At 39.5% G+C, this 18,388-nt stretch overlaps 1 long non-coding RNA gene across 1 annotated transcript; it reads right to left on the bottom strand.

Moving 5' to 3' along the window:
- Positions 1-1,228: 1,228 nt before the first annotated feature.
- Positions 1,229-2,116, bottom strand: LOC123962522. The gene is made up of 2 exons (XR_006822969.1): positions 1,961-2,116; positions 1,229-1,499 (listed from the first exon to the last, which is right to left on the bottom strand). It is a non-coding gene; the product is annotated as an uncharacterized LOC123962522 (long non-coding RNA).
- Between the last annotated feature and the right edge of the window lie 16,272 nt (positions 2,117-18,388).

Genomic DNA, 18,388 nt, shown 5'->3' on the forward strand with positions numbered 1-18,388 from the left:
GACTACAGGACAATCCCAGACCACTGAGAGCGCACACACGCACACCTCGCAGAGTTGAATTGAGTGCTGCTTATCTTCATTTATAGTTATTACGGTCTTTGGACTAAATATGCTGTAATTAAAGAAAAGTGCTGCCGAGAACAAGCCAGGGGGGTCAGCCCCGTCCTGACTGAGTTATTGTAAGATTCTTTTAGTTTCACTCATAAACATACACCCTAAAATATTCACCAATAAAACAAACAAATAAAAAAAGAAAAACCCAACGTGTCAACAAGGTGTTCTGCATAGAACAGTGTGATGCTGTGACCGGTTGCTTGGGCTGCCTGTTAGTTCAGCGCCTAACAATATTTTCATCAGGTTTGTGAATCATCACTTTGGTAACCGGTGTCTTCTTCCTGATGGCAGGGCTTCATTTTAAGAGGAGGGGGGTGTTAAATGGACTGCATGTTGAGGGGCTGCAATGATTGTGCTGCTTGTTTCAGGACTGCCAGGCTCTGTCGCCAGGGATGCTTTAATATCTCCACAGTAAATACGATTTCTCAGGTAAGATTCAAACCAACTAACTACAAGGTCGTCACAACCAATGGCCTCTAATTCATCACATGAACCTAAGTCACCTTCAAGCCGCTGAGCATCAGCCTGTTAGAGCGTGAAACGTGAACACACTTTTGCCAAACGCAGACACCAAGGCCATGCCGGAACAGGCAGGTAGTGGGTTTCATTTAAATGATAAGACAAAAGGGGATCAACAAAAGCAAACAAATCCAAAAAACATCCAGGAGACAGGCCGGTAAATGCGACCACACACGCAAACGATCCGACAAGAACAAAGAGAACATGCAAACCTAAATACCTGAGAAAGAGGGGACAAACGAGGCTCAGGTAGAGACAATCAGGGAAAATCAAAGAATAGACGAGGACACAGACGGCAGTAAACTTCAAAATAAAACAGGAAATATAAAACAAAAACCTAAAACTGTGACAAAATGTTGTGTGAGCTCAGAGATCTGCAGCAACAACACTGTGATCATATTAAATATTATTCACTAATTCACTAACTGTCATTCATTACCTGCAGAACTACTGTACTGTACAACCTAACTACGTAACACTAGCCGAGCCACGCAAACTATAACCAGTAGGTGTGTAGTCTGAAACCACGTTTGGAAGAACAAATATGACCTGTCACCTTTTAAATGAATGAATGAAGATGATTTGGAAGAAATTATTCAGTACTGACGTTTTTATTGTCATCAGGAAACAGGAAGTTAATCAGAGCTCTTGGTTTTGGCGTTTGTGGCGTGCAACAGCAGACAAACCAGAAGCTGGCGTGTTGGCTTTGTGCTCCACCTCCTCGTCCAGACAGTTCAGACCATCCATCTTTCCTCACAGAGGTCAGAGGTCAGGGTCTGGGCGTGTTTTCAAGGTCCTGCTCTCTGATTGGCTGAGGAAGTGTCTCATTGCAGAGGAAGACGAGGTTTCCTGAACAGAAACTCAACCTGAAAGACGAAGAGGAAGAGCTTTATGACTGTGTGTGTGTGTGTGTGTGTGTGTGTGTTCCTGAGGCTCAGCTGAACACACTTTATTATCATGTTGTTAGTTCATGTTAAAATGAGACGACCTGGTTATAAGTCAAAGAAGGAAAACATGAAACATTTACATTAATCAGTGCAGCTTTAGTCACTGACTGTCTCTCTCCTGTCAGGCTGATTTTCTCTGAGTCAATTAGTTTCAGTCTTTCTGTAATATGTCATTATAAATATTCAGACAAATTGAATTTTACACACATGCAGAGTCAGTTCTTTGCATTTAACCCATCCTAATGAGTCATCATGCTGAGCAGGGAGCAGTCAGGGGTTCAGAATAGGACAGGAATCCATGCTGGTCTTGAACCAGCAACCTTCCGGTTCCCGGACCAAATCCCCAGAGTCTGAGCAAACGCAACTCCGTCCTCACTGACCTGAACCTAGCTGGCAATGAAACTGCTTCAGGTTCTGGTTCTGGAAGTGGCTGTGTGCTCCTCTTCAGAGGTTGGGAAGTTAACCAGCTTATTTCTGAGTGTGAAGTTGGGCAACCCGCTTTGATAAAAATGTTTTTTAACAAATATACACGGACAGCTGCAGACACTGCTGTTACGGCTGTATGTGTTTCCCTGTGCTGTGTCCTTTTCTTTCCTCTAGCTCTACCCCAGGAGTGCTCCAGCTAATTACTGAATGAGGTCCACCTGGCCTTGGAAGGTGGCCTTTAGAAGCTCCTGTACCAGCATCAGAAGGAGGCTTTTTGATTTGGGACTGCTGGTCTTGCTGCCTCTCAGCTGGGACATTCTGTGTTATGTTCTTGTGTGTTTTTGGTGTTGTTGATTTATTGTGTTATATTAATAAATCCCACTGATTTGGTTGTTGTAAAGGTGGTTCCCAGTGTTTAGTTTGAGGTCAGTGGGGTCAGTGGGCCGTAACAACCATGGACACAGACTACAGCCAGTGTTATACTTTTTTGCGTACGCAAGGGACCACTAGGGTCCATGTGATGAGAAAACTTCATCAGAGGGGACTCCTCACCCCACAGACCTCAACACGTACTCTCCGATCTGCCTCAGCGTATCTTCTGAAACCTCCCAGAACCAAGCTTCTGCTCAGCTGCTCCCAGTCTGTGGAATGCTCTCCCTGAACACCTGAGCACACCACAGACTGTGGATGCTTTTAAAACGTGGCCTTAAAACCCACCTTTACCACCGTACCAGAAAATCCACCAGTGCAGAAGTTCCAAAAAAGAATTTTCGGCTTTGAAATATTAAGTACATGACTTACAGTATTATGTAACCAGAAAATGCCTTAATCTACGTAAAATGTAATCTGAGACTTAGCAGCGTTCCCGGGATCTTTTTACTTCCGTTAGATTTAAGTATTAGCACTTCTAAGATAAAGGTCAATAGTTAATGTTAAAACATATCAAGTATGTTTTGATAACACAGTAGAAGTTTCAGTAGAAACAAGGGAAAACACTGTTAGAGAAGAAGGAAATGGAAAATTACCCAGGAAGAAGATTTTTGAGTTCATCATAACTCACTAAAACCCTCACTTTTTCAAACATGATATCCAGGAATAAAGGTCATCCTAAATTACGGTCTAGTACAGTATCCTGCTCTATTATTTTTACATGAATTCATAGGTGTCATTTACACTGGGGACACTGGGGACACTGGGGACATGTCCCCACCACTTTTTGAAATGGCTGATTTTGTCCCCATCATTTTTTGAAAGTATTTGTTAAAAGGGTTCTGATAAATTGCTTTCAACAAGAAATGTTACTTAACAAATGAGAATGCTTTGAGAAAGGTTTATTTACACAATAAGAAACATGCAGTGTAAATATCTAAGAAACGAATGTGCTAGTAAGCTTAAGCTTTCTTGGACTACTTAAGGTGGAAAAACAAATTGCTGATTACTAAATTACATAACATTATACTTTGTATTGTCACCTTACACCTTAATTTTGTATTTCCCTTTATATATATAAAAGACATTTCAACCATAAATTGGTCCTGAAAATGTCTCCAGAATGCAGGAAATTAAGTGTTTAATGCTCAAAATCATATATCACAGTACTGAATATTTATTCTAATATCTTCTTGTTTTGTTCACGTTTCGCGAGCAAGTGTGTCACTGCACCCCCAATCTGAGCCCTTAAATGTCCCCACAACTTTTCTGCACAAAGTGTCGCCCTTGCATGAATTCATTTATTTGTCAGTTCAGCTGTAAACACTGTTCCAGTTTCCCTGATCAAGGCGAAGTCCCTCCTTTCTAAAAAGGCTGAACCACAGAGATCTTTAAATCACTCAGATTGAGATCCGTCTGCTTTGGGAGAGCCAACAGGAGCAACCTCTGCACCACGAAGAACTACATCACTTTATCTTCCGAGCTCAGAAAACATCATTCAAAGTCAAAGGAGAGATGGGATTATGGCAAAAGTTCATGCAAGTTGATAAGGTGTCAACGTGAGTAAAAAATTCCCACCAGTCCTTGCTGCCCTCTGCCGGTTACTTACTGGTTTTTAAAGCCTTGTGTTGTCAGTCTCCTTCCTGCTTTAACAGTTTGCTCTCTCTGTGTCAGAGTAAGCAGACCTCTACAGAATGAAGTAGAAACAAACTTAATAAGTGAACATTAACTTAGCTGAGTCTATCTAGTGCATCTCCCCTACTGACAACCTGAAGCACAGCACCTGGAAATGATAGATTAATGTTATTAGTGTTCCCAGCTGCACGAGGCCCGTTCAAACTGCCTCCGCTTGATTTACTTTCAAACATTTTAAATTTAAAATACTATTTATACTCCAGCTTGGCTGAGTACTTGGTGATTATTGTTTATAATGATATGCACTCAAAGAGGGCCTTTGCATAGTGTGCGGGGCCCGGGCTGTTCTGTTTTGGAGAGGTAGGGGGCAGTAATCAGAAAATGAAAGTGTCTCAGATCTCAGCAACAAACATGTTGTACAAAGTTTTTATAACTGGAGCTCAGCCCAAACCAAGTAATAAAAAAGTGGAACGATTCTTTAAAGCAGGTCTGGTACCTGAGGGTTGGAAAGCTGGAGTGCCCAGCAGGCACCAGGAGGGGGCAGCACACGTCCCAGATCAACCCCCCCCCCCTCCCCAACATCTCTCACATCACATCTGTCTACAGCTGCTTCTCTGCAGCGCTGAATCAGACGGACCCGGTCCCTCTGCGGGTACGATGCTGCTTCTGGTTCTTGTTCTTACCTGGGTCGGGTTAGTCCAAGGTGGGGGGGTGATCGGCGGCTGTCCAGCTGTGTGCAGGTGTGAAGAAGGAGTTGGGATGCTGCAGCATGTTGACTGTGTGGATGTGGGTCTGAGATCAGTTCCCTCCAACCTCAGCAGCTTCACCTTCGCCCTGTGAGTTCCAAGTTTCTCTTTTCTTCACTTTAATTTTGTTCTTGGAAAAAAAAAGTCTCTGCAGTAGAACAACATATTTAGTACATTTAAATGTAAAACAAAATGAATATTTAGAGAAACTAAATGTTTTCAAAAGCGAGTGTGAAGAGAACTAGTTTATGATGTTTTACTTGGGTCTCGGGCTTTGAAACACACTATCTGTGCAAAATGTATTCTACCATAATATTAATTATAATATTTAATGATTAAAAGATTTCTTTCTTTCTTCATTAAACTTCATTGTGCCGTTTTGTGTGATCTCTTTTAAACTAAATTTTCCACGGACGGTCTGAAGCCTACAGTTTCACCTGTATGACTGTTCTTAAAAAATCTAGTGAAGTCACCAGGTTAATTTTTATTATTTTTTTTTAATAAAAATGATTTCTATTACATTTTTATTTAAATATACAATATAAAACAAATGAGGAGGTGAGAGAACAGTAAAAACACACCGTTTCTATTTTATTATGGTGGCTATGTGATTAACAAGACCAGCGCGTATCGTCTTCCTCAGATCCTCTTGTTTTTTATCATATGATGTGTAGCCTACATTTATATATATAAACATATATTTACTAATTTACAAATAAACACAAAGGAATGAAAAATACTGTGTGCAAAGCTAATAATAATAATAAGAAGAAGAATAAGAAGAAGAATGTATGTGAGTAAAAATGAAAATAACCTCCATGAAACTCTCATATTCAGCAGTTAAACATTGGAAACAGGTCGTTAGCTTCAGTGGATTTCAAAGGAGGATTCAACTTCAAAAATGTTCTTTCAACAAAAGTAATAAGATCATATAATTAATAATAATTTACAAGTGTGACATGAGGAGTGTCTGAAGCTCTGTGGGCGGCCGACAAAATGCAAACTAAAGATTCAACTGGTTTCCTGCGTCAGTTAAACTCAAACAGGTCGGATTAGAAGTGAAATCTGCTCACAGCGACGGCCTGCAGGATAGGAAACGTGCAGACAGATGAGGACACATGAAACACAAAGAAAACAGCACGAGGAGGGAAGTAATCCAAGTGAATATAACTAGAAAGTGCACGTCGTCATGGTCTTGGGTTATTAGAACAAGGAGATTCATTTGAATAAACTGCACAGCGAATCTACCGAACTTATACACAAATATATGTAAAATATAGGAATGGGCTAAATAAGTGAGATATTATTTAAACTAAATAAAATGAAGTCTGGAAGAAAAGGTGTTAAAGAGGCCCAAAAAAAGATGAGAGGAGGGAAAGAGGAGACAGGGACTGAAGTTTCTCTGAGAAAGTCACAGGTCGTGCCTGTCGCTTATCTTTGGATCTAATGCTGTAAAAAAAGCCAAAAAAAACAAGCTGTTGGTGAAGTTTGTTGGTGAAAAGCCTGAAAAGAAAAAGAGGGGAAAATATAATGAAGATTTTCCTTTAACACTGAAGCTTCTCCTGAGGTAGAGAATTCTCTTCGTTTGAAAGACTTTTCTCATAAAACAAAATAAATACACTTATTACAGGAATTCAATTTAAATGAATGAATCATAAAATAACTGAACAGTTTGTGGTCTGAATGAAGAAACCGGCTGACAAATAATAAACTCAGGGTCACAGTGACTCTGCAGCTGCAGGCCGTAGGAGCTTCTTTTATAAAAAGAAAAATGTTTTTGCTCCAAAGAACCAAAGAACACGTCTTTCTTTCTTTAATTTATTTTTATTTATATATTGTCTTATTTTTTTGTTTTTTTTTCTCTTTACTTTTTGTGTTGGACTTTATCAGGATGAGCTGGAGCCAACCAAACTGAAATTAATCAATTAAATTGATGTATAATTAAAACATAAAAAGTGTGATTTCTGACTTCAGACACAAAGATTATTATTATTATTATTAAAAGACTAAAGAGAGAAATTTAAAGGAAAAGCAGAATAAAACTTCAGATCTTAAAATCCTACTTAAGTAATAGTATAAAGTATTACAAGTAGGTCAGCTGTGATATTATTGGCTACAACTAATGATTATTATTTTCAATTCATCAGCCGATAATGTATTTTTGGTCTTGACTGCTTCATGCACAGTTATCTAGTTTATTCCAGTGGTTCCCAATCTAGGGGTCGGGCCCCTCCAGATGGTCACCAGATAAATCTGAGGGGTCGTGAGGTTATTAAGGGGAGGAGAAAAAAAAGAAGAACCAAAGTTCAGATACACAAATCTGTTTTTTGGATAAATTAAATGTGACGTTTGATCAGGTGACCAGTTTTCTTCCTGGACCAGGAAACTTTCAAATCAAAACTTTTTATGTGATCATGGCTGAAATATGATTATTTATTGGAAACTGTGCTGGATTTAAATGATTTTCACTGAAAACAAAAGTCCTGCTGAAAGACTCTTTTCACAACACATCCTCAGACCTAAATGACTAAACAGTCCGACTCAGGTGACGTCGCGCTGACTTGGTTTCAAACGGGACTCAGACTCTGGTGTCCTGAGTGAAAGTCCTGTGTTTGTTTGACCTGTCCACCCCGACCACCTCCTTATGTGGACTTTGTCGCTCTTTATACTACATCACCTTACTTCTCCTGACACTAAAGGTCGCAGCCCGACAAATGTAAATGTAAATGTAAAAAAAGGGTCATAATAAGCTGCTGCACAGTCCGCTGCAGACGGGCTCATTATACAAAAAAACAAAAACAGGCTACAACTCAGACAAAGCAATATGGGTGGATTTATCACAACAGTTTGTTATGACATGGTAGAATTTAACTCAGTTAAAAGATTGTCAGAAACACTACATTGACATTAAACCGACATTTATCTGACAATTTATCTGACACTCACCTGCTCACTAAAACCTGTTGTACATAACAATAGATCCACCTGTATTCTGGCACTTGAGTGGAGCCCACCTGCAATACACTCTCCACAGCATGGACTTATTTAAGAACATATAAAAGAATAAAGTGTCAGCTTAATGCCAAGCTATAAAAGGAACAGACACAGGATGAGAGGGCAGGATGATTGGACACAGGTGAAACACATCAGGTGGAAACAATCAACCAAGAGAACACAAAGACAAGAAGTAAAAGTCACTCAAGAGACACAAAACAGTGACATAAAACCCCTCCAGTGTTTCGGTGGGTCACACATCCCTGAGTGGACACCTCGGGCCACGTGGTGTGATGAGACGCACAGCTGGGCAGATGTGTTGTGGGTTCATCCTGTTAACTCACTGTTTGTTTCAGAGACGTGAGTATGAACGAGCTGAAGGAGCTTCCTGCGCAGATCTTCAGCAGCCTCCACCACCTCCACGAGCTGTGAGTAAACCCCCCCTGTTTTATAACAGTTCTTCACTTCTTTCTAATAACGCTTTAAAGAGGTGGTATTCTGCTCTTTGGCTTTTTCCCTCTCTTTTATTGAGTTCTATACCTTTTTTGTACATGTAACAGGTTTGCAAAGTGAAAAAGCCCAAAGTCCAGCCCAAAGGGAGTTCCCATCCCAGAAAGCTCTGCTCTGAACTGAAAACAGCTCGTTTGTAGTCCAGCCGCGTCCCTTTCATCCCTGTGACGTCACAGGGATGAAAGCTAAACACGCCTCATATAACGCTCGCCAAGCGGCTCCTCAGAAACAGCGAGCTGCAGCACACAGCTCTCCTCTCCCTTCCAAACACTAGCGACCCTCCAGGCAGTCAGTGGACATAAAGTTGTTCCTGTGATGTAGAGACAGAGCTCAGTTAAAACTTTATGGATACAGATTAATAACTCACCGCTCTGAAACTCTCGCTCCAGTCCGTGTTGCCGACCGGCTCGGCTGAACCCCAGCCGTTTACCGGCTTCTCGCTGACCCGCCCTTCTCTGCTTCTGATTGGCTAGTAGTCCTTAACTAGGAACTGTGGATGTGCAACTCCCAACAAAGATAGAATAGAATAGAATAGAATAGAATAGAATAAACTTTAATTGTCATTGTACAGTAAAACCATACAACGAAATTTGTTTGTGCAACCTCTAAAACAATACTCACGTTTATAAGCACACTCATACAATAAATAAAATAAAATTAATAAAATCCCTATCTAAAAAATACGGATGTGCTTACTAGGGGGTGGAGGGGCATGATTATTCAGTTCTGTGATAGCCCTGGGGATAAAACTGTTCTGCAACCTGGAGGTGCGTGCTCCCAGAGCCCGATACCGCCTGCCAGATGGAAGCAGGGAGAAGAGATGGTTTGAGGGGTGTGTCTCATCCCATCAGATCATTTAGAGACAAGATGTATCTCTACATAGCTAAAACAAAGCCTTCAACACAGGGTGAAAAGAGGAGCTGCAGCAATGTGCAGCACGACAGAAATATGATGTTTTTTGAAAATGAAACCATTTAAACCTGTTCTGGTAAAACCCCTAAATAGGATTTTGCATCCTGACCTGACCTGAAAATGAGCATAATACCACCTCTTTAAAAAAAAGGCCGCAAACAAAGCGAACTAGTGCTGCACAACAATAAAATGTTTTAATCGGGATTAATTGTGTGATTTTCTTGCGATTAATCGCATTGTTACGCACAAAATTGAATAATGAATTCTAAAGTTTTGTATTCCGCACTTTTAATTTTAATGTACTGTTACATACACACAAAAGTGCAATAACATGTGGTTTGCAAACACTTTAAACAGATAAGGAGCTTTTTCCCAGCAGTATTCCACACAGCAGCAATAAAATATTGCTTCTAAATCTCAACTTAAACGTTAATGTGATCAAATCAAATATAAAACCAAAGCTGTTTGCCGCTGCCAGGACGTTACCTTTTATGTAGCTCATTAAAACAACCATCAGAGTCTTAAAACAATCATCAGTTTTCTTTGGGGGGGGGTTCTGAACAGGTATCAGCAGAAACATTTGTCTTTTATCAGGGAGCAGCAGAAACAGTCTGTGTTCAGCAGCAAGTGTCCCTGTCAGAGTGAGGTGAAGTGGTTGCCTCACGCACACGCCGCCAGCCGCCGAAGTTGAATTGTCTTGAACTTTCCTCTCTTACTGTTTGATACTGTTTGTCATGGCAGAGCATCCCCTCAAAAAAAAGTTAAATAGGCTACATCTGTGCACAGAAGTCGTTGCCATGGTTACTATCCGTTGAGCCGTGCACTGCCTTTTTAATATGGCGAGGTATAAATACACGTTGGTGCTGTTTGGGTAACAGTATGGCGTGTGAATGGATTCGATCATACTTGACTGGGAGGCTTCAAAGAGTTGGTATTAACAGCACTCTGTCTGAGGCTAGAGAAATAACATGTGGTGTGCCGCAGGGTAGTGTCCCAGGTCCACTGCTCTTTCTCTTGTATATAAATGACATGAAATCTGTTTGTAATTGTAATATTTTTCTCTACACGGACGATTCAGCCTATATGTTCTCCCATGAGGATTATTGAGAGCCATTTAAGTGAAGAGTTAAAGACCATTAGTGAATGGCAGATGGAGAACAAATTGTCTTTGCATCTGGGGGAAACTGAATCTATTTTATTTGGTTCAAAATAAAGTTTGAGTAGGACACCATTTCTGTGGGTGGTACCCAGATTGAGGTTAAAACTTGTGTTAAATATTTAGGCTGTGATTTAGATAGTTCTTTGAGTGGAGAAAGTATGGGTCAAAGGGTTATCACCAAAGAATTTAATTTCTGGCACGTAAAGCTCATTTTCTAATTAAAGAAAAATGTTAGCGAAAGCTTTAATTCAGCCACACTATGCCTGTACTACATAGGACAGCAGCACCCCAAGAGGATAAAAGTTCAACTTCAAACTGCACAGAATAAATTAGTTGGGTTGATTTTAACCTTAGCACTAGGACCCACGTCGGCTCTTCTGAACTTGAAAATGCTGATTTTACATAGGTACTTTAAAGATTATTTCTACTACTCAACTAGAGGCAGTGCCACTGACATAGTACCTTGTGGATTTAAGAGCTGTTCTGGACAAAACACCTTTTTGTACATGAAAGTATTGGAATGGAACAACTGTTTTTATCAATGCCAATGTGGTGAGTTTTTATTCAGTCTTAAAGAGTATTTTTTATTGTAAGTGTAATTTGTATTAGTATGTGTTAGTTCTTTTGGTCGTATTTTAAAAGGGTTGATTGACCTTTAGTCATCCGTGGCTTGCTTTGCCATCTTTATCAGACTACAACGACCACAATGGAAATAAGTTTGTAACTTATCCTCGACAGTTCTGATAAATGTATAATGTCTCTGTAATGGCATTTTTTATGCCTTTATTTGTGTTACTGTCCAATAAAAATCAATCAATCAATCAATCAATCCCCTCAGACACGCCCACCAAACGAGAGAAAATGTACTTGTAACATGACGTTCAACTAATTTTATTTCAATTATTTATTTATTTGCTCAGGACCATAATCAAATGGTACGGAGCACAAATAAAACAAAAGGAGAGCACACTGCTGGGTAAACAACAAACAGCAAACTTTACTTAAAGGAAGAACATTTTTCAAATCTAAATGAGTAAAAGGCTCAAATCTAAGTGAAAGTGAGAGGAAACATCACCAGGTGTGTGTGTGTGTGTGTGTGTTACCTTCGTTAAACTGCATCACTTGTGTTTCCTGTTTGTGTCGTCCTGCAGGCGGATGGCAGGAAACACTCTGACAAAGATCTCCAGAGATGTTTTCACAGGACTGGTCGGCCTGAAGCTGCTGTATGTGCTGCTTTTATTTAAAGTTTAAATGTATTAAAGTTCAAAAAGCCCCGACAGCCTGTTAGGGCGTACAGCAGTGTTATAAACACACATATTGGATTAAAACTTCGTGAAATCTCCCTGATTTAAAATAAAATATAGAAATGTTCCTCAGTGATAAATTGCTGTTCCCTGTAGACAGTTAAATATCCAACTCTAACTTTGTATTCCTTTTATACTCAGTTCATTAACTAAAATAACCAACAAATAAAAACATCATCTCATAACAACAAACTGAGCACATGGTTTTTTTCATGATGTTTTAAAGTACTGACAGAATTATTTTTTCATCTGCTCGACATTAAATCATTATTATTTGATCATTGTAAATAATTTCATTCAAACTCTCTTTCTGTCAGCTGCTTTTGATAAACCTCCTTTAGCTGATCCAACAAAGTCACGTTCATTAAAATCCAGTAAATGATTGTTTCACTTATATTTAGCATTTTTTCACTGTCTGTCTGTTAGTCAGGTTTTTTTTCCGTCTCGTCTCACAGAACTCTGCAGAACAATCTCCTGAGAACGGTTCCCTCTGGAGCTTTAGCGAACCTGAAGAACCTGCGCTCTCTGTGAGTCACCCAGCCGGATTGTTAAAGGGATAGTAGGGATCGTTATTTTTATTCATATTGATAACATTTTTAAGACTGCTTAACCATCCGAGTCGAAATTTTAAATAGCTACTTTTTTGCATTCTGAATAATGTTTCTGCACCAATTTATGGAGCAAATGTTTTTATTTATATAAAGGAAACACACAAAATTCAGTTGACAATTCAAAAAATAAATATATAACAGAATAAAATCAGCAGCTTTTCTTTTTAGCTTAAGTTTCTTTTTATGCACTTTTTTTTTTTCTAGATTTAAATTTCACTGCATGTTGCACTGCAAATAAACCTTTCTCAAAGCATTGTTATTTGTTATTTAACATTTCTTGGTGCTATATTTCAGAAGATTTTTAACAAAGTAATGTGCACATGTCCCCTGTGTAAATGACACACATGCAAAAAAACACAACATGGATTGTGTTGTGTACTTTGTGTAGAACTTGTTAAAACTATTCTTTCAAAGCAAAATGAGTGGAAGCTCTCTGAGCTTCTAGTGACGGCAGTGAAACGTTCCCAAACAGAGCTTTGATAGTGAATGATTCTGCTTCAGGTAATCTGAGGCACTTAATGAGACCAACAGTCCAAGGCTTCCTGCTCTGTTGCATCATGGTCTGGAGAGTCAGAGAGGACAACAGGTTTCTGATTCAGGCTTCAACATATACAGTCACAGAGTCATTTAAACCCCACTTACCTTTCTACCCTACAGACCCTGGTGGAGGCCGCAATAGCTGTGAAAGGATATTTGAATATATTGTATTATTTATATATATACAAGACTACAGGAAACGGGAGAAGTCGAGTTAGTAACATGCGGAGAAGAGAAAGTAGAGGAGAGGGGAGCTCAGTGCATCATAGGAAATCCCCCGGCAGTCTAGGCCTATAGCAGCATAACTAAGAGATGGTTCAGGACTCACCTGAGCCAGCCCTAACTATAAGCTTTATCAAAGAGGAAAGTCTTAAATCCAGAGACGGTGTCTGCCTCCTGAACCCAAACTGGAACCTGGTTCCGCAGGAGAGGAGCATTTGCACAAAGAGCAATTAAAGCAGCTAGTCTCCAGCCTATTTGCTCACAAAATAAAAGCACAAACATGATGTTTTAAGGTATAAAAGTAAAGATATCCTGATGCAGAGAAAATAGCTGATAGATCTCAAAGAAAAAAGGAGATTATTCCAGTCTCATGGAGCTTTATGTTGTAATGATCTTTATCTGACTAATCTGAAAATTCTGGGTTCAAAGAAAAAGGGATGCTGAGTGTGACAATCGGTGGGTTGGTCAATTTGGTCGGCTTGTGTTTCTGATGCTAGTCCAGGTTGTTCAGTTGACTTAAACGACAGCTTCATGTTTTCTGAAGTCTGGCTGATTTCCATTTGTCTGTATAAACAGTGTTTGGTGGTTGACCTCGTTCCTACTAAAGACACTAACCTTGACAGAAACATTAACGGCCTGATAACGTATGACTCGTCCGTCCAGTGTTGTCCGGGTACTAAACCAACAGGTGAGGCAGGAAAACACCTGAGCCTCCCTCAGACATCTCTAACTGCTGTAACCGACAGTTAACACCTCTCTGTTGTTGGGAAGTGCCAATCCCTGCTTTACACTTCACAGCAGCAGGAGGTGGAGGTGGGCGGAGGGTGGACGTGGGTGGTGGGTATCGGCCACATGCCAGCTGCCTGTTTGTGGTTGTGTCCCCACAGCGCCTGTCAACACCAGAAATTACTACCATGCAGCCAAAGAATGCGAGGACCTCCCTGATGGAGAGCTGTTTGTTCTGTCTGACGCAGAAACACCTCCACGTTCACAAGTCAGTCACGCTGGGTCCTTAAACTTCGTTTCAAAATGAGTGTGAAGAAATAAAATAATATAAAATTCAAAATTTCCTTCTCATTTCATATTGATAAATTTTTTAAAATAGAGTGGTAATAATTATCATAATAAATCAAAAACAACTTTATTTCTATAGCAAATGCACAAATGCAACAGAAAGTCTGTCACATTTATAATAAAACAAAGCTAAAAACAATAAAAAGTGATAAAATTAAATAAAAAAAGGACTAAATAAGATAATTGATACAAACACAACGCTTATAGAGAAACAAAAGATAGAAACAGTAAAGCAAACAAGTAAAACACATAAAACTGAAAGTGGAAAGATTTAACAATAAACAATTAAATTAATCAAACTGATTTTTAAAGAGAAATTTTGATTTAAAAGATGTTTCTGATTCTGCAGAGTTTCAGAGTTGACAGGTCTCGACAGAGAAGGATGAAATACTCCTAACTTTTACTTCAGTGAAAGTGGTAATACCACTGTGTAAAAATACTCAAGTATTCATAATTTTAGGTAAGTATTCACAATTGCCCATTTCAGAACAACATCTATTACTGCATTTTAATTAATGATGCATTCATCACTATAATATTGTAGCTAGTTCAGATTGGAGGCCTTTTTAACATCTGACCAGGCCGTCATTGTAAATAAGAATTTATTCTTATCTGACCTGCTTGGTAAAGTAAAAGTTAAATTACTACATATATGTTTACTGCTGCATTGATTAATCTGTAAAAAATACATCAGGATGTATTTGTTTTTCATATTTAGTACTAATAATCTGAATTTAATGACAGCTGTGTACAGGTGAAAAAAAGGTGGGTCGAGGGGGTCTGGAGGAGGTATCCAAGGGCCAGTCAAGTTTATTTGTACAGCACATTTCAGCTACAAGGTTGGCAGCGAGGGCAAAACCCCTCTGGAGGTTGGCACCGAAGGGGAAACCCCTCTAGAAGCCAGCAGCGAAGGCGAAACCCCTCTGGAGGTTGGCAGCGAAGCCGAAGCCCCTCAGGAGGCTGGTGGCAAATGGTCTGCGCTCAAAGTTGGTGGAATTTTTAATGGCAAAGGAGTATAATCCTTTGAAGGATGAAGACCATTTCGTTAGATCCTTTAAAAGAGGTCCCAAATCTGCTGGGTCCATGTTTAGGCTAGTCGGTACTATGAGAAACTAAGTGACTGATAATAGGGTAGCAGGAACACGGGAGATAGGGCCCAAATGCTGACAACAGAGGCAGAGCAAGTTCAGTTCAGAGATTTAATAATGTCAACTGGGGCTACGATGTACAGAGAGGATGAAGCAGGTAGAGATCAAAACACAAGCCAACACAAGCAAACAAATCTGACAGGTAGCAATCAAGAAGAGCCAAGAGTCCACATGAAACAAAGAAAAAATCCAGAAAAACACAAGGAGGACACGAGGAAAGGGACACTTGAGTAGATTTCCACCACTGACCGAGCAGCTGCGTTTTGTACCAACGAAGGCGTGAGAGAAGTTTTTGGCTTTAAATTCTGAATATTGTGAATTATAATAATGAGAGGGGGCGGCACTGTGGTGCAGTGGTTTTGCCTCACAGCAAAAAGGTTGTGGGTTGGGAAGACTTCGTCCAGGTTTCTGTCTGAAGGGTTGATATTTAACAAACTAATATCTGCAATGATATTGTTCCATTTATTAATAATGGCCTGTGTGAACCCTCTCTTCAGTGCTTTCTACTTTTACCTTTGGTCTTAACTTCTGTGCTTCCTGTTTTATCTCCTCTTGTCTTTTACCTGCCAGACGTCTGGACGCTAACTTGATCTCCCGCCTCCCAGCCTCCTCCTTTAAGGGCCTGCCATCTCTGCGCCACCTGTGGCTGGATGATAACCTCCTAACGGAGGTTCCTGTTCTCGCTCTGAGTGCTCTGACGGAGCTTCAGGCTCTGACTCTCGCCCTCAACAACATCAGCTACATCCCCGACCGAGCGTTCGCCTATCTCGGCCAGCTGCTGGTGCTGTGAGTGACTTATATGAAACAAACTACAGATTCCTGCTTTTGTTCATATGGTCATGCTAGTTGGCTAACACACCAAGTGTTATTTTGACGTTGAAGGGCTTGGTCATGAATCCCAGCAAATGCCAGTGGAAACCAATGAGGGATTATGTTCTTCTTGCTGCACTTGCAACGCTCACTGGTTGGACTGAGCAACTTTTTAGTACACGTATAATAATAATTTTTCATTTAACTGAAGCTTTTATCCAAAGCGACTTACAACTGCTGTATATGTTAGAGGTCGCACGCCTCTGGAGCAACTGGAGGTTAAGTGTCTTGCTGGAACACATTGGTGGATGGGTCACAGTGGGAATCAAACACAGGTGTCCCACACCAAAGGCAGGTGTCTTATCCAATGTTCCTTCTCCACCCGGTGTCTATGCACCTGGATGTAAGCATGTGAAAGGACGAGGAGGTGTTCTCCCTGCCTCATGGCTCTCCATGTAGGCATGTGGAGAGGCAGGTGGGTCCCAAAACAGAGCCACACCACCAAACTTAACTACTGTATGCAAATAAAGTATTTAATGAAGTTGTCCTGATGGAAAGAAAGTTTTGCGCAGCATAAGCATGGCTTAATGAAGTAGAGTGACGGCAGAAACTCTGTAATTCTGGTAGCTGCATGGTTGCACTGTGCGGCACCAATAGAAAGTCTTGTGGCTCAGTGTGTTTCTCTGACTCGGACTGTGACTCTGTTCAATCAGCCCACCTACAACCTCACCTGTGAAACACCAACATAGCCTCAATGATGGCCGAACAGGCTTTTTAGATTCCCTGAGAGCATCTTATCCAAACAATACGGTTACATCTCTCATGCTTGCAGGGTTGTTTGGTCATTTTTGGGTCTACACGGAATCGTACATGCAGGCTGTGGTCCGCTTCACTGTTCAAACTCTCACTTATCTCCCTTGGTCCAAAGCTGACATCAGTTTAGAAAACAATCCTGTGTTGTTGTGTTGTTGCTGGACTGCAGAGCAGAGGGTTACTTTATTCTGTAGCTTCATAGCAGCTATTTATTAATATATTATATATTAATTCATTCATATTAAATCAAGACTTAAGTCTTTTCTTTTTACCACTGCCTTTAAAAAAATCAAATGTAAGGCTGTGGGTTAAGGTTGTGCACTTCAATGTGACTTCTGCTGTCCTGTTTTACCCTGTATCTATTTCCTATTTAACTATTAAAATGTATTTTATCCTGTTTTATTTTCTATTTCACCCTTTTATAAATTATAGTTTAATGTCTTTTTTTTTCAATTTCCCTTGCTTGCTCATAGTTTTATATTTTATGTAAAGCACTTTTTGCCTTGCTGTTGAGATGTGCTATACAAATAAACTTGCCTTGCCTAATGTTAGAACTTTGGCCAAAGAGCTTAATTGTTTAAGGCAGTGATGAAATGAGAGGAGAAAAAGGACATTCACGCTTCTATTGTTAATTATATGTTATTTCCTTTTCTGAAGACATCTCCATGATAACTGCATCCACACTTTGGGACAGAGGAGTTTTCATGGACTGCACAACCTGCAGACGCTGTAAGTTATGATGTTTTCACACAAGGCGGTGAATAAGCTTTTATGTGATTTCTGTTATTATTATTATTATTATTATTATATATAATATATATGTGCATCATTATTATTATTATTGTTACTTGTAAAAATGATGTTTTTGTGGTTTTAATGTTGTTATTTGTTTTATTAAGAAGTTATATTTCAAAAGATTTCTCATATTTTAGATTGTGTCAGTATAATAATTCTCCAAGGTTTATCAAACTGAGAGCTTTTATACATATAAATCTATAATATATATAATTTATTCACAAGTTGGTGTTTTTTCCTTATTCTTTTAATAATGATTTTATAATTGTTCACAGCAGATAAAATACAAACATTAAACATGTGGATCCTCCTGATTTCACTTCAAATGATGGACTGAATTAAAATTTTACTTAACTTTTTGTTTCCAAAAAATTACAATCTACGTAAAATGAATAAAACACTTTAGTGAAAGATTTTTTCCTAAATGAAGATTCTCAGTGAAACTTCAGTCCTGTAATTAGTGTAAATTTAAAAATAATTCCTGAGTATGTAAACAAATACTTAGAGCTATAAATTAATGTTAAATGATCATATTTAATCTGGTCTCTGAGGAGGAGGAGGAGGAGGAGGAGAAGTTTCTCCATAAGCCACCAGTGCAGTTCAAACGGCCTCATGTGTGGTCACAGCTCACAATTACCTCCATCTACTGCTGTGAGGAAATCCACTGGAGTATAAAAGAGGTT

The sequence above is a fragment of the Micropterus dolomieu genome, linkage group LG22, assembly GCF_021292245.1.
Source record: "Micropterus dolomieu isolate WLL.071019.BEF.003 ecotype Adirondacks linkage group LG22, ASM2129224v1, whole genome shotgun sequence".
NCBI classification, from domain to species: Eukaryota; Metazoa; Chordata; class Actinopteri; order Centrarchiformes; family Centrarchidae; genus Micropterus; species Micropterus dolomieu.